The sequence below is a fragment of the Rhipicephalus sanguineus genome, chromosome 11, assembly GCF_013339695.2.
Source record: "Rhipicephalus sanguineus isolate Rsan-2018 chromosome 11, BIME_Rsan_1.4, whole genome shotgun sequence".
Taxonomy (NCBI): domain Eukaryota; kingdom Metazoa; phylum Arthropoda; class Arachnida; order Ixodida; family Ixodidae; genus Rhipicephalus; species Rhipicephalus sanguineus.
This window is the reverse complement of record NC_051186.1, coordinates 129,398,142-129,413,393: the sequence shown is the minus strand read 5'-3', so window position 1 is coordinate 129,413,393 and position 15,252 is coordinate 129,398,142.

The window sequence follows — 15,252 nt, the reverse complement described above, 5'->3', positions numbered from 1 at the left end:
CAGTGTTCGAGGTGGACCGTCGCTCTGTGCAGCTCTGACCTCGACATGCAGACGTGGGCAGTCTGCAAATCAGTTTTCTTAATTGCGGTATCTTACAAACAAATCTATCGTTTCGTTATTGTTGCGGCCTCTTGAAGTGATACTTCGGTTGGCTACGTGCTGCTCGCATCTCGCAGCCACCGCTAGTCACCGCAACATTACTTCGTGCGTGCGATTCGTGCTAACGTCGTGTTCCGTATAGCGTGGCACGTATTGTTGGGCGTGCGTTGGATAACATAAAAATTTTTGTCTGGATGGAGGAGGACAAATCCGGGACATGTAGCTGTCCCGACAGGGACGGCGTGGGACACCGAACGTTGTATGAAAAGGCGGGACAGTCGCGGAAATGCCGGCACGGTTGGTAACGCTACTGCCACCACTTGTGACTACATCGGTTATCACCACTCTGATTCTCGAGTCGGAAACAACGTGGAGGTACTTCTGCTTCAAAAAATATTTAGTTGCTGTGAATCGTTTGTGTCAAGAAAAAAGAGCGTATGAGCAGGCCCAGCTTTGTCAAGCCTGTGTCTTTCATTCGCGTTTGAAAACGCTAGTCCAACACCGCATAATAATATAATAGTTGGGGTTTAACGTCACAAAACCGCGATATGATTATGAGGGACGCCGTAGTGGAGTGCTCCGGAAATTTTGACCACCTGGAGTTCTTTGACGTGCACATAAATCTAAGTGCACGGGCCTCAAGCATTCTCGCCTCCATCCAAAATGCGGCCGCCGCGGCCGGGATTCGATCCCGCGACCAGCGGGTCAGCAGTCGAGTACCATATACCACTAGACCACCGTGGCGGGTCAGTCCAACTTCGCGTACTGCTGGGCCGACATAAGGTCAGGAGAAGAGCTGACCTGCTAAGGTACCCCTCTGCAGACACATTAAGGCCCGTATTGAGTAACACATTGGCGTGACGCTGGGTCCCGTGACGTAACCCCGCCCTTGCGATTGGTTGAGGCCTCGGAACGCGCCAATCACGTGTGAAGGTTAACACATTGGCGTGACGCTTGGTCCCGTGACGTAAACCGGTCCTTGCGATTGGTTGAGGCTTCGGAACGCGCCAATCACGCGCGAAGGTCGCGTGCTGAGGGTTTGCTGTATGCTTATGACACGTCCGTGCCGCTCTTCTGCAAGTAACGATACAGGAACAAACAACAAATCGAACAACTAAAGCAATCGCCCGTCTTTAACATGCCAGACTACAATCCACTTGTACCGACACGTTTCCGACAACCATTCATGCAACATACTCTCCCCTTGCATAGTGGAGATAAAAACTAAACGCCAAGTTGCCGACGTGGACCTCAATTTTATGTGTGTTCTGGAAAAGTATCAAGGAAGATAAGATTCATTTGGCAAAGAAAAAAAAGCTCAGATTCCTCGGTATTATCACAGACAGATTTCTCCTGCAAACCTTAATGGTCTACATGAAATGGCGCCTGACAGCAATTTCCTGTATGTTCAATTTTTCAGGCGCGATAACTATGCTATAGTGCGTGCATGCAATGCTGGAAATCTACACGATACTCTTTCTCCGCTTTCTCGGGACGGCTTGCCCGTGTATGGCTGTACTGAATGAAACTCTCTGTACAATTTTTCACTTACTACAACCTTTTCATGCTCGGGCTATAAAGATTCGTTTGGACATGCTCAGGATGCGTGCTGATCGTTACAGCTGCTATCCGAAACGAACACACACATTGCGGTGGAGGTGCTGAGCGTGCATATAAGGCGGCTTTCCTGACTAAAATAGTTCGCTTTTGGCTGAATACCGATGTAAGAGTATCTGACAAAGTTTTTCGGGACGTTCAATAATCAATATACGTGCCTGAAATCAGCGACACAAATGTGTATCAGCGCGGCAAAATTCAAGCAACTTAGACACGCGCAAGTGTTTCCAATCGGAAAAGTAGGCAATGCGTTCATGTATCGGTGATAGAGTAATCCTTCTCCAGTCTCCTCAATATCGGTTAGATATTACCGTTGTGGTAATAACGGTCACCCTGCCTCGCGGCGGCGCCGCTTGTTGGGTATCGCGCCTCCAAATTCAACGAGCGGCCTAACGCGCTCTGCTGGATGTCGAGAAAATGCCGTCTGATTACATAAAATTACCTTTACTTGGATTGTTTGGATTAAGTTTTAAACGTCTTGCAAGCCGCTGCGGGATTATCGGCAATGAACGGGACGATCAAGCTGCCCGTCCAGCCCAGCCCATGTACTGTAAAACTCACACGATGCCTTTGCAATCGCCCGAGACCACTCGAAGGCAAAATCCATCCTCTTTTTCTTCTCAGTCGAGGTATTGATAATGATGAAGAGAGAAAGAGAGAGAGAGATGTATTAAAGAAAGAATAATGGTAGCTTCGCACTACAGTGGTGGCAAGCCTGAAGGAACAGCGGAGCTGTGTGGCCTTCCTTCTCTGTTTCTATTTCTTTCTTCTTTTCTTTCGTGCTCTCTGTTTCTTGTATCTCTATTTTGTAGCTGTTTCTTTCTCATTCTTCCCTTTCTTTGTCTCTCTCTCTCTCTCTCTCTCTCTCTCTCTATATATATATATATATATATATATATATATATATATATATATATATATATATATATATATATATATATATATATATATATATATATATATATATACATATATATATTTCCCTCTCTTTATCTGTCCCTTTACTTCTCTCTATTTTTATCTTCCTCTTTCTTTTCATCTCTGTCTTTTTCACCTCTTCGTTTTCGTTTGATATTCGCACCTGTTGTACACGGTAGTGGGGCTTGCCCAATTCATGCGGCGCATACCCACCTGAGGAGTTTTATCCATAACTTCGACAGCTTCACCGTAAAGGGAATGAAGAGAGTCCGTGCCGGTTCGTGATGATGATAATTTTCTTTACGACGGAGCAGAAGTTACCGACAGCTTAAAGAGCCTCGCTGTCACACACAAAGAAGGAACTCACAAGGTTTTTTTATGCATTCGCCTAAGACGACTCGAAGGCGAAAGCATCATCTTTTTCTTCTAAGCCAATGTACAGATCCTTTCTGCACCTAACGTGGTTTTTCACTGCCTCCGTGACCGGCCGCCTTTGATCAAGCGACGGACAATGTCGTGGAATGACGTCATCATGTGAGGTCACGTTATATGACGTCATAGTGACGTCATGATGACGTCACATATTCTGGCGATCTGTAAGGTCATCACGACGTCATGTTGTGACGCCATCACTCGTGTTATAGTGCCGACGCGGGACGCCGACGTAGAAGGTCAGTTTTCGGGTTTGATGAAGCCTAGAAGGCTTTCGCCTTTAAAGAAATTTGTCTAGCGATTGGTATGTAGTCCTAAATCCTGCGCTAAATGCGGCCCCACTACTGCGAAACCTGAGGAAGTGCATAGCACAGGCACCCAGCGATTCCCGTCCGTTCCCACTGCTACTTTTACCAAACCTTCGATGACGTCAGTGTTTGAGGTTAGCATGTAGAGTTACCCCGGCACGAACAGAATCCCTTGGGAGATTCGCAAACGCGGTGTGCGACATACGCGCTACTTTTTGTTGCACTTTATATACTTCCTGCTTGTTACGGCAGTTGAGATACGTGTCGTCTGCAGCGAGTTCCGTCAGGTTGCTTTGCCCTTCAGATGTGGTGACGAACGCGCCGGAGAGATGCCGGTGGGCGGAGCACTCGCACGCTTGGCGAGGTGGTGGCGCACTCGCTTGCGCGGCGCGGGTGTCAGCCGCATGTGTCCCAAGCGTTTGTTAGCGGTTTTAAGTTAATTATTGCAATTACCTCTTGGTTACTTCTGTTAATTACATTATTTCCGACCTTGTTCGTTTTTTTTTTTTATTCCCGTTTTGAGCATCGCTAGCCTTGTGGTCTCTATTGACCGCTGAACAAGCGTGATCACACCACATGAAATCTATGGATGGACGACAAGCCGGACCCCTGAAGTGCTACGCGCTTAATATCAAAGCCAATTCCAACCCAAGTGAAAGCCGTAAGAACTGCGAAGCACTGATTCGCTTGCGTTTCCCATTTGTTTATCTTGCGTTCTGTTCTTTTATTGTGATTATCCGATTTGCCTCGCGATTATCTCTTTTCTGTTCTATGGTCTCATTTCTACTATTTCTCTACTGTTTGCTACACCGAACGCGGTGTGCCTAACTCCCGGCGCTGGCATTTCTTCTCCACGCCTCTTATCCGTAGAAGTGTCTAACTCCTTATGCTGGCGTTTATCTGTCGCTTCGGTGGCTCGCAGGGGCGTAGCCAGGGGAAGGGAGGCACACAGGGCCCGTGCCCCCCTCCCCCGAAATTTTTTTTTTGCCATGGCATACAGAGCTCAAAATGATACTTCAGATCAAAGAGGTGCCCCCCCCCCCCCCGAAAAATATTTCTGGCTACGCCCCTGGTTGCTCGGACAAATGAATTAGCCCTTCGGCGACGCTGACGTTCACGGGCAAGCAAGCACTGGCGTTCCAAACGTGCAGGCTTCTCGGTTTGTGTGTATCACACGTGGGACCTGCGTGACGCCACCACGAGACATGAGACGACGACAGGGCGGTTCCATAAACTGCCCCGCAGTCAATACGGCACGTGGCGTAGTTTTAGAGGTTTTATGAACAGGACTAAAGTGTCTCAGACAGATTGGCCGGCGTCTCGATAGGTGAACCTGCCTTTTATCCTTGGCGTGTTAATTTCAAAATGATTAGTCATTGAGGCCATGTCGGGCGGTGTCGCCGCCGTTCTTTTGTAGATGACAAGGGCCGGAAGCGACACGACGTGACGGGCGGTCAGTGACTAACCCTCTAAAAAATTATGCGTATCTTTAACAGACTTAACGTCGTAAAGACCAAGGGACAGCGGAGCCTCAGCGATGGACATGCAAAGTAATCCAAAGCTAGGTAAAGTTTAGCAAGGTTTAAAGGAGTTAAGCATCGCTAACCACTATCTCAACTCCCGCGTAGTTTAGTTCGGTCCAGTGTTCATAGAGGGCCATGAAACTCGGCATCTCTCTTGAAGAAGCGAGTAATGGAGTTCAACCCCCCTCCCCCCCCCCCCCCTAGCACGTAAACAAATCACTTGAGGAATTGTTTTGCACTTGCCACCGGATGAGCAGAATGGCGAGGATGACATCGACGAAAGATCCACCTACGTTGGCGACAGGTTCTTATTGCGTTCCGTTGATCCCGATAGAGTGAATGACTTAAAAGACCGGCAGAAACGACGTCGCTAAGACGGCGACGAAACACTCCTTTTTTTTTTATTGGTATGAACAACGGGTGACCCTCTTGTTTCTCTTGGAAGCACTTCCGGTCGAGCACTTACTTCCGGTTTTCCGAATATTAAAAAAAATGGGCTTTAAAAAATAAAAACTGTTGTGGAATCGATGATTCTGGTTCAAGTTAAAAATTATGCTGGATAGGTATGCTATTGGAGTATAAGTTTAATTAAAATACGCCCCAATTGCTTGTCAGGATAATTAATGAAAATCAGTTTAACGAGTTCATTGAAAAAGCATACGGTTTTCTTGTGAGCAGCGGGGACCGTTGCGGCATAGTGTTTCCTGCAATTATACCTAGAGGGAACTCTGGCGCTCCTATCGTTCAGCCACCACGGGAATGATGGGTAGTACACGGATTTGCCTATTCTTCGTGCTTACGGCTTAGAACTCACTTGTGGCTTTGTTTATTGCTGTGTTTTGGCGTTCGTTTCGGATCAAAGAATGAACCGTTGTGAATTTAGTGACCAAATTTGAATTGGTGAACCTAAAAAGGTTAAAGTGGTGAAGTGGAACTGCTGACTTTTGCTGAACTTCGTCTTGCGACAATGCGGATGCAGGTGACGCGTAGCTAAAACGGAGCCGAAAAAACGAAGTTTAGACAAATCCGTGTACTAACCATGATTTCCATGCTGGCTGAAGCGCCATGCGTTGCAGCTCCCACAGACACTAGTGCCAGAGTCCCCTCTAGTAAATATTTTAGGAAACACTATGCGTTGCGGCACCTGGCGGAGCAGATCTCAATCTCAAGCTTCTTTCTACGTGGCTTCTGAGATCCGCTTCGGTATTGCGACGAAACACGAAGTTAACCCAAGGAATACACCAGCCAGCACGAACTACGAGGTGCGAGTGCCACTACGTGAAGTGTTAGAGTCGCCTTAATCTTTTTTTTCGATCCTACATGTTTGCTGCCTGACTTAAAGCGCCGCAAGTCCTTGCGCTGTGTGTGACCAACACGCTCAGTTCAAGTTATGACTTATGGGGAAGTGGGCCAGCCGCGATCAAAATCAGCGGAATGTCAACATAGGTCAGTATAAGGGTAATACTGCCTCCCTATTACGGCGAAGCTGTAAAGAGAGGCACTGAGATCCCTTACGCTGACTTGGATAGATAGATAGATAGATAGATAGATAGATAGATAGATAGATAGATAGATAGATAGATAGATAGATAGATAGATAGATAGATAGATAGATAGATAGATAGATAGATAGATAGATAGATAGATATTCAATGTAAGAATAACAGAGGCAGCCCATCAGTTCCCAGGAGGAGTATTTAGGCCCGCTGGCGTCCGTATGTAGACAAGAAAAAGCTACAGACAAAAAGAACGGAGACGGCGCCGCTGGTGGAGCGCTCTCACGCGGCGGCACTCGCCTTAGCGTTGTGTGGTGGCGCTGCCGTAGCATGACATGGAGAACCAGCTGCCAGAAACCGAAGGAGGCGAGACTCCGAGACGGCGCCGCGTGCAACAACGCGAATAACAGCCAGCAACAACACGAATAGACAGCGAAAACGCGGACCGTGCAAAAGTGGAGGACACGTCGAAATACCATGATTCCGAGGAACAGCGTCACCGTGTACAGTCGATCACGCCGGACAAACGTGCGGACGGGCGTCTACAGCACAAACGCGAATACAGCTTCGCTGGTAATCCGTCCCCACATGAATGTTGCGGCCCCACGAAATTTTCACAGGTAAAATGCCACAGTGAAACTAGTGAACAGGTGTAATGCGGGAATTATACAGATAACTAATACAGGTAACGCAATTACAGGGTACACGTAATGCATGGTCATACTAATACATTATATGCGCAAAGAAATGGGCAAAGCTGAATTTGAAATCTATGTTGGCTCATACTAAAGTAATATTGAAAGACGAGCTAGTTGGTATGAGTGCATCGTAAGTTATTTTTAGCGCACACTGACACACGGACACAGAAAAGAAGGGTACACCACAAGCGCTTGTGGTGTACCCTTCTTTTCTGTGTCCGTGTGTCAGTGTGCGCTAAAAATAAGTTACGAGGCTCATACTAGGCGAGAGCTTATTTTACCTATTTGAAGTTGTGGATCGACTACTTGTGATTCCTGTGTGTTCGACTTTACTACATTTGCACATCTTGGGTTCGTCTGTATAACATTTCGTGCCCTTCTTCTTCTTATTTTTTTATCGTATATTTCATTTGCTAAGCGAGAAGGAGTAGCCGTTGCCACCACAAAGGCACCAACGTCTTCTCTTCGTCATTTCAGCAAAAGAAAAATGAACACAAAGCAAACGAACTGTGAAGAGCAAGACCGAATGCGTTATAGATACCTCCCCAAAACCTGCTTTCCCAAAAACTGTAAAAGGAGTCACCATTGCATACTCATCAGTGTACAGTAGGAATAGTTTACGTGCCATAATTAATTCTTAACAACAGCATAGAATAACAAACCGAGGACGCGCAAGAACTATAGTTACGCACTGATAAGAACAACAGTTATCGAAACAGGAAATAAGATGAAACTGAATTAGTAACTGGAAATAGTGAAATAGTAAGTTCACTGACACACAATAAAGTAGGCAGTAACCTAATCTAACAGTAAACAAACATGAAAAAGAAAGGCGTAGAAGAAAAGGAATGCTGCAGGATGTAATTTATTTTGATCTCGCACAAAAAGTCACGGTGAGCATCGCATGCGTTTCTGTATCTAAAGAACAGTTAGGAGTGGAGCAGAGGAAAATAAATAAATAAATAATAATAATTGTTGGGATTTAACGTCCCAAAAGCACGATATATTTATGAGGGACGTCGCAGGGGAGGGCTGCGAAAATTTCGACCACCTGGGGTTCTTTAACGGGCACCTAAATCTAAGCACTCCGGCCCCAAGCATTTCCGGCCCGACCGAAAATACGGCCACCGCGACCGGGATTCGATCCCGCGACCTTCGGGTCAACAGTAGAGCACCATAACCACTGGACCACCGCGGCGGGTGCAGAGGAAAATCGCTACTCAAGGGAAACTTCCCATTTCAAAAAGAATCTTATCTCTGTATAATTAAACGACGAAAGCTAGAAATAAATGTTCTATATATTCACTCTGATTGGGTAATGACATCAACATTGTCGATGTCGTCACAGGTAGCCTGCGTTAGTGACCGCTGAGCGGGTGGGCCACGGCCATGCGTAATCTCGTTGGAAGTAAGTCAGGCTTTCAACGAAACTAATTTCACGGTTCTGAGAAAAGATCAGACGAAGAAATAATGTGGGCAATGACGAATTAGTTTTTTTTATTTCAAGTCGTAAAAGTTCTGAATTATTGCCGCGTTCTTGTTTTGCAGCCACATCGGTCTGCTTCTTAATCAGGAGTGAAGATGAACACCGTTGATTGCTCAACACCTGGTGGCCACAACGAGAAAAAGAAAAGTACAGCTCTAAAGAACGGTAAATAAATAAATAAATAAATAAATAAATAAATAAATAAATAAATAAATAAATAAATAAATAAATAAATAAATGACAGGTTAATAGGAGGGAAAGGAAATCAGTGCAAGCGGAGTAGCAGAGAAAACTACATAGGATATTGCATTCAGTTGGTTTAATTAGGATCAGTTCCAGTGGTCCTGTCTCAAAGCGCGAAGGGGATGCATGTCTTATATAGAGATGTAGATCATTACCGAACGTGAATTATTAAAGTAAAGAGCTTCAAGGGCAGGTGCGAGGCAACGACTGCTGCGTGATTACAAAAGGATGAACCTAAGCAAAGTGTTATGTAAGGAAAGGCAGGTAAAACAAATAAACTGCTGTGTATAGACAAGAATGTTCTCTACGCGACAGTATTTCGTGAATGGGCTGCTCTGTGGAGGCAAGACAAAAAAAGTGAGGCGACAAAAGAACATGGACAAACTTTGTACAATACTGCACCAGAGACAACAGTGTTACTGTAGAAATCTCAGAATATTTATAGAAAAACCGAGAGAAAGGTGAAACAAGAATTATTATTATTATTATTATTATTATTATTATTATTATTATTATTATTAATATTATTATTATTATTATTATTATTATTATCATAAATCATTGATTGATTGATTGATTGATTGATTGATTGATTGATTGATTGATTGATATGCATACACAAAGGACACAGACGAAATAGGGTGCTAGCAGCCTGACAGCTGCTACCTAGAGGGGCACAACGCCTGCCTATTCTTTCGGGATGAGGGAAGAGATGGAGGAGTGGAGGAGAGAAAGAGGAAACGGAAGAGAAAAAAAAATTACACCATCTCCCGCTAAAGGGGACCATGAGGCGATGCGAAGCCGGAGCACTTGCACGATCGCGTTCCGTTGGCGTTCGTTGGGCATGCTACCGACCTCGCGTCGTCCTCAGGACCTCAGGACATGCCGCCAAGCTCAGCGACATGTACTTCGGCACCTTGACAATTTGGACACTAAACGCTGGAGGAAATTTTGTACTTCCCTGGATCCCCGCAAGCCACTTTGCAAAATATGGCACGTAATGCACAGCCTACGATTTCCCCCTCAAGAAAAGTACCCATTTCGAGCTCTGGCGGTTGTACAACGTAGGAGCGAAGTAGACGTTGCGGAGGACTACTGCAAACTTATTGTTGCTGGAGTTACTGGTATTCCCCCAACCAGGGCTGGGCAAAGATACTTTGAAATTGTATCGCGATACGATACAAGATACTGAGGCAAGAAGTATTGGAGATACAGATACAAGATACTACCGCAATAATTGTATCCGATAAGGTACTTGCCAATTGTATCTTAAGATACTTCGATACATTCGCAAATTTGTTATAGACCCCCTAATGTAGTAGCGAACGCCTATGCACGAAAAGGTTTGCTTGAAAATTTCTTTAATGTGACCAATTTTGTTTAATTTTAATGAAATGTGCGTTAGTATTTCAAAAGTATTGTCCTTCTTGCTCCAAGTGCATTAGTTTACTTCCGACAGAACTTATTGGGGTTTGTTTTGGCTGCTTAACAGGACAGCTCTTCATTGATAGCGGCTCTTGCTTGTCATTTTTGTAATTCATGGGAATCGCTGCTCAGCTTGCCGACCAGCTAGCAGGTTGCGATCTAATCACAAGTACTTCAATACGAAGCCTTCGCACGATGGCGCAAATACCGGTGTGGAGTTTTACCTTGTCTGTAAAAGAGCGTTCACGCAATACCGAACCACCGGTGTACAGTAGGAACAACGTTGCCGGCAATATTTTTCGTGACGCACTGTGTATGCGTAGAGCTCGTAAAACTGCAATGACTTTTCACGTTCTACTTATCTGCTGGCGTAAAGGGTTCGTTATCAATATATTCACTAACGTGCAATCTTTCAACAATTTTTCTTCAACGAGAGAATACGTTCACCCCAGAAATGCCTAATACCTATTGTATTGTCACGTGGTGGTAAGAATAAAGAAGGCGGCAGTCACTCTGGTAGAGACTAAACTGCTCACTGGGCAAACTTGTGCCCAGAAAACTAAGCAACTCATAATACAAGCAAAGCACTCTGTACACTGATAGCGGCAATAAATGTCGTTGGCCTTCGGTATTCTGATCACAGACGGAACGCGTGGTCACATCTGCGATCGAACCTTCCAGCGTTACCGATGGTGCTCGCGTAAGCTCCCGAATGAACTACAGTGCTCGCGTCCTGCGCATAATTTTAATAATAATTGTTGCAGTTTTACATCCCAAAACCACGACATGATTATGATGGACGCCGTAGTGGAGGGCTCCAGAAATTTCGACCACCTGGGGTTCTTTAACGTGCTCCTAAATCTAAGTACACGAGCTCGAGCATTTCGCCTCCATCGAAATGTGGCCGCCGCGGCTGGGATTCGCGCGTAATCTTAACGCAACAATCTGAAACAACTGTGAAGCTTCCGAAACATCGCGACGTGTCTTGAGCTGAGCGCTGTTAATAATAGGCAGTTTTAGAATAGCGTACGCTAAGTTAGCGTTAGCGTTTGCGGCCCGCTATTTCCGTCACTTAACGGGAGCCCGCAAGCGGTTAGCGTACGACGCATGCGCAGTTGCGCGAAAAGCCAACGCAAAGTTTTGCGTACGCTATTCTAAAGCTGCCTAATGTTTTTTGCAGTTTAAACCCGATACCAACAAAATAAAGAAATGAGAGCGCGTGGCAAGTTGCACAAATCGTCGCAGCACAGCGCTGCTATTCACGGTATTGCCACCTATATGTCCGATTAACTGGCGATTAGTAATAGTAAAAAAATTAGGGAGGCCTAAAAAAGGAAAACAAATCAAATATATCTAAATAAAATAGAAAAGTCGTTCTGTATCAAACATTCATCGTGAACAAGTATTGAAACACAATACAGGCGGCACCCTTAATAGCTATGACAATTAATCATGAAGCATCTTGAACTTACTTGTTAATGTAAGACAGTAAAAATATTTGGTGCCTATGAAAAATTGACTGAAACGGCTCGCTGGGACGCTCATGAGCAAAACAGATCATTTAGTATAGCAATGTTTCTCGAATCCCCTTCCTAACAACTTTAAGATGGCTCATAATTATTTCCATCATTATAATGCAAACTCAATTTCGCTTTTTTACTAAGCAGTAAGCAGGATGTTTGGTACTGCATACTCAGTGCGCGCCCACATGATTACATTTTTTTTTTTTCAAAATCACCTCGCAGAACAGTAGGCTAAAGCGAAATATAAATGTGCAAACAGTAGCAGAAATAAAGCAGACAGTTTAATGTAAGAGTAAAGCAGAGAACTTATTTTGGCAGCACGTTACAAGGGGCATATTTGTGCGACCAGACCGGAAAAAAAAGTTCAGAGCCCTAGGTAATGTACGGGATGCAAAAGAATGACTACTAAGAAAGAACTTGTGCTAACGATCAAATTATGATTTCAAAAGCTCTTTGAATAAAGATAGCAGGAAGATAATAATAATAATTGTTACGGTTTAGCACCCCAAAACCACGATGCGATTATGAGAGACGCCGCAGTGAAGGGCTCCGGAAAGTTTGGCCACCTGGAGTTCTTTCACGTGCACCTAAATCGAAGTACACTGGCCTCAAGTATTTTCGCCTCCATCGAAAATGCGACCGCCGCTGCCGGAATTGGATTGACAGCAGGAAGAAAAAGATACGGTACATGAACATATATTCTGTTAGAAAAGCGCTTCATCTATTAGATCTAGCATCGTTACTAGTGGTGCTACAGTTAGGATCTTATTTGCGCATAAGTCAATCGCATGTAAGCCGAACTTACATCCATATATTCTGTTAGAAAAGCGCTTCATCTATTAGATCTAGCATCGTTACTAGTGGTGCTACAGTTAGGATCTTATTTGCGCATAAGTCAATCGCATGTAAGCCGAACTTACATCCACAAGATCCTTCAAATCGCTTGTGTGTGAAAGCCACGACAAGCAAAGCAACCCTATGCTTCAGATTTCGTAACGAAGCACTGCGCAGGGGAGCGGCATAAGAATTTGCGCGATAGTCGCCGCACGCATTGTGGTACGCGGCGCTGGACAGTGGATAAGGGTAAGTATCATGGCAATGGCACACGAAAAAAAGAAAAAAAAATCGAGAAAACGAAAGGCACGTGTGCTAAGCTGGACGTTCGCGCGCTTGTTCTGTCGTGACTACGCGAGCGCTGTCAAGTTGCTCTGCTCCACCAAAACGGACGCGCACACTTCATTGCCTGCCTTTTTTTTTTCTTTATTGACTTCATTGCCTGCCTTCACTGGTGGACTTTGCCGGAAAAACAAAATTATGTCACTGCGCTGAGTTTTACTGAAGCGCTTTAGTAGCATCAGTACCAGCTTGAGAAGCGGGGTTGAGCCAGCGATTATTGTTTCGTACGCTGGTGTTCCTATAGGAGTATCTTGTATCTTAAGATACACGATACATTATTGAATGTATCGGAAATACAGATACAGATACTCGTCTTGCGAGACGTATCGCGATACAGATACAAGATACCCAAAGAGTATCTGAGATAGTATCTAAGATACATGTATCTTCGATACTGCCCAGCACTGCCCCCAACAAACGACCGACAAGCCCCGCCAGCCCTTGATGACAGTCTTGATGTCATGTTCACGATGCAAGAACTAGATGATGCACTTGCTTCAACTCGACGCTCATCGGCACCGGGACCAGACGGCATCACGTACGCTGCGCTCCGTTCACTGGGAAAAGAGGCACGCACTCTTCTTCTATCCCTGTTCAATGCGTCGTGGAGCACAGGCACTGTACCGGAAAAATGGAAAACCAGTCGTGTCGTGGCGCTTCTGAAGCCTGGCAAAACACCTCATGCCCTGGCATCCTACAGACCAATTGCCCTGGCAAGTTGCGTAGGCAAGGTCATGGAGAAAATGCTGTTGACGAGGCTGGAATGGTTTCTTGAGAAAACATTTATCCAGACATAATGACAGGTGTTCGCAAGGGAAGGTCTTCTATTGACAGCGTGATCGATCTCGTATCAACTGCTGAACAGGCCAAGAGGCGCCGACGCTTGACAGGTGCGCTATTTTTGGATGTGAAAGGCGCATATGATAATGTGTTACATGACGCTATCCTCGACGCACTTGAGGAGCTAGGGATTGGAGGCAGAATGTTTCTGTGGATACGAAATTACCTTACACGCCGGACCATCTTTATGACGACGACGGATGGAGAGACGAGTCGTCATGAAGTCCTCCGTGGAGTTCCTCAAGGCGGCATTCTCAGCCCGACGCTCTTCAACATCACTCTCATAGGACTCACCGATGTAGTGCCAGACACAGCCAGGATGAGCTTGTACGCTGACGACATCTGTATACGGGCTTCCGGTGTTTCACGACCGCAGCTTCGGGCAAGACTACAACGTGCAGTGTCGGTCACCTCTAAATATTTGCGTTCGCGAGGTCTACAATTAGCGACAGCGAAGTGTGCGGCCCTCGCATTTACACGCAAAACGATGCATCGTTACCAAATCATAATTGATGGCAGTTCCGTACCATATGTAACACATCATCGATTCTTAGGAGTGATAATTGACCGAAACTTGTCCTGGTCGAAGCACGTGTCGATGCTTAGATCCAAACTAAGCAGCTTCATACACATGCTTAGATATTGCCACGCCCACTTCTTGTCTTGTTTTGATGTATTCGGGTTTGACCGGCAAAGACGGTTATCAACGCTCGACGCTGTCCGCGAAGTAGTGTTCTAGAAGCATCGCGATTGTAGTAGATCGGTTTGTTAAGATTGCGCCCCGCACGCGAATGTTCCAGCTTTCTCTAGAGATTACGCCGCCACCAGCGATATTGCTGGAAAGTTCGATAGCGCCTGTATAAAAGCCGACGCGCGTGACCGCTTGTCAGTTGATCGACGGACGACGCCCTGTTCGCCGCTATCATTGTACAGCGTGCATTGCTGTAGTTCTAGTTCTCATTTTCCGGCCACAAGTTCGGCCAAATAAACAGTTTCATCCTACAAACGCCGACTGCTGTCTTCGTCGACGTCACGACCACGTGACATCTGGTGGAGGTGCTGCTTCATGATCCGGACGCCACCGCGGAGCGCTGACCCAAGCCCAAGCCGCGAAGAAGACGACTCTAAGGACAACCCGGATCCTCGAACCAGCCGCCGGCAGAAAGGACTACCCCCCCAATACGGACTCCTACCGGATAAGCCAAAAGCCACGGCGACAAGAACAACAGGCACGATGACGGCCGCAGCGAACCCTGCCGCGATAGTGATGCAGCCGCCGAGGGAGCCGCCGACATTTCGTGGTTCGCCATGTCAAGACCCCGAAACCTGGCTGGAGACGTTCGAAAGGGTCGCAACATTTAACAACTGGAACGCCGACGACAAGCTGCGCCACGTGTACTTCTACCTGGAAGAAGCAGCAAGGACATGGCTCGAGAACCGGGAGTCCACGCTTCGAACCTGGGATCTC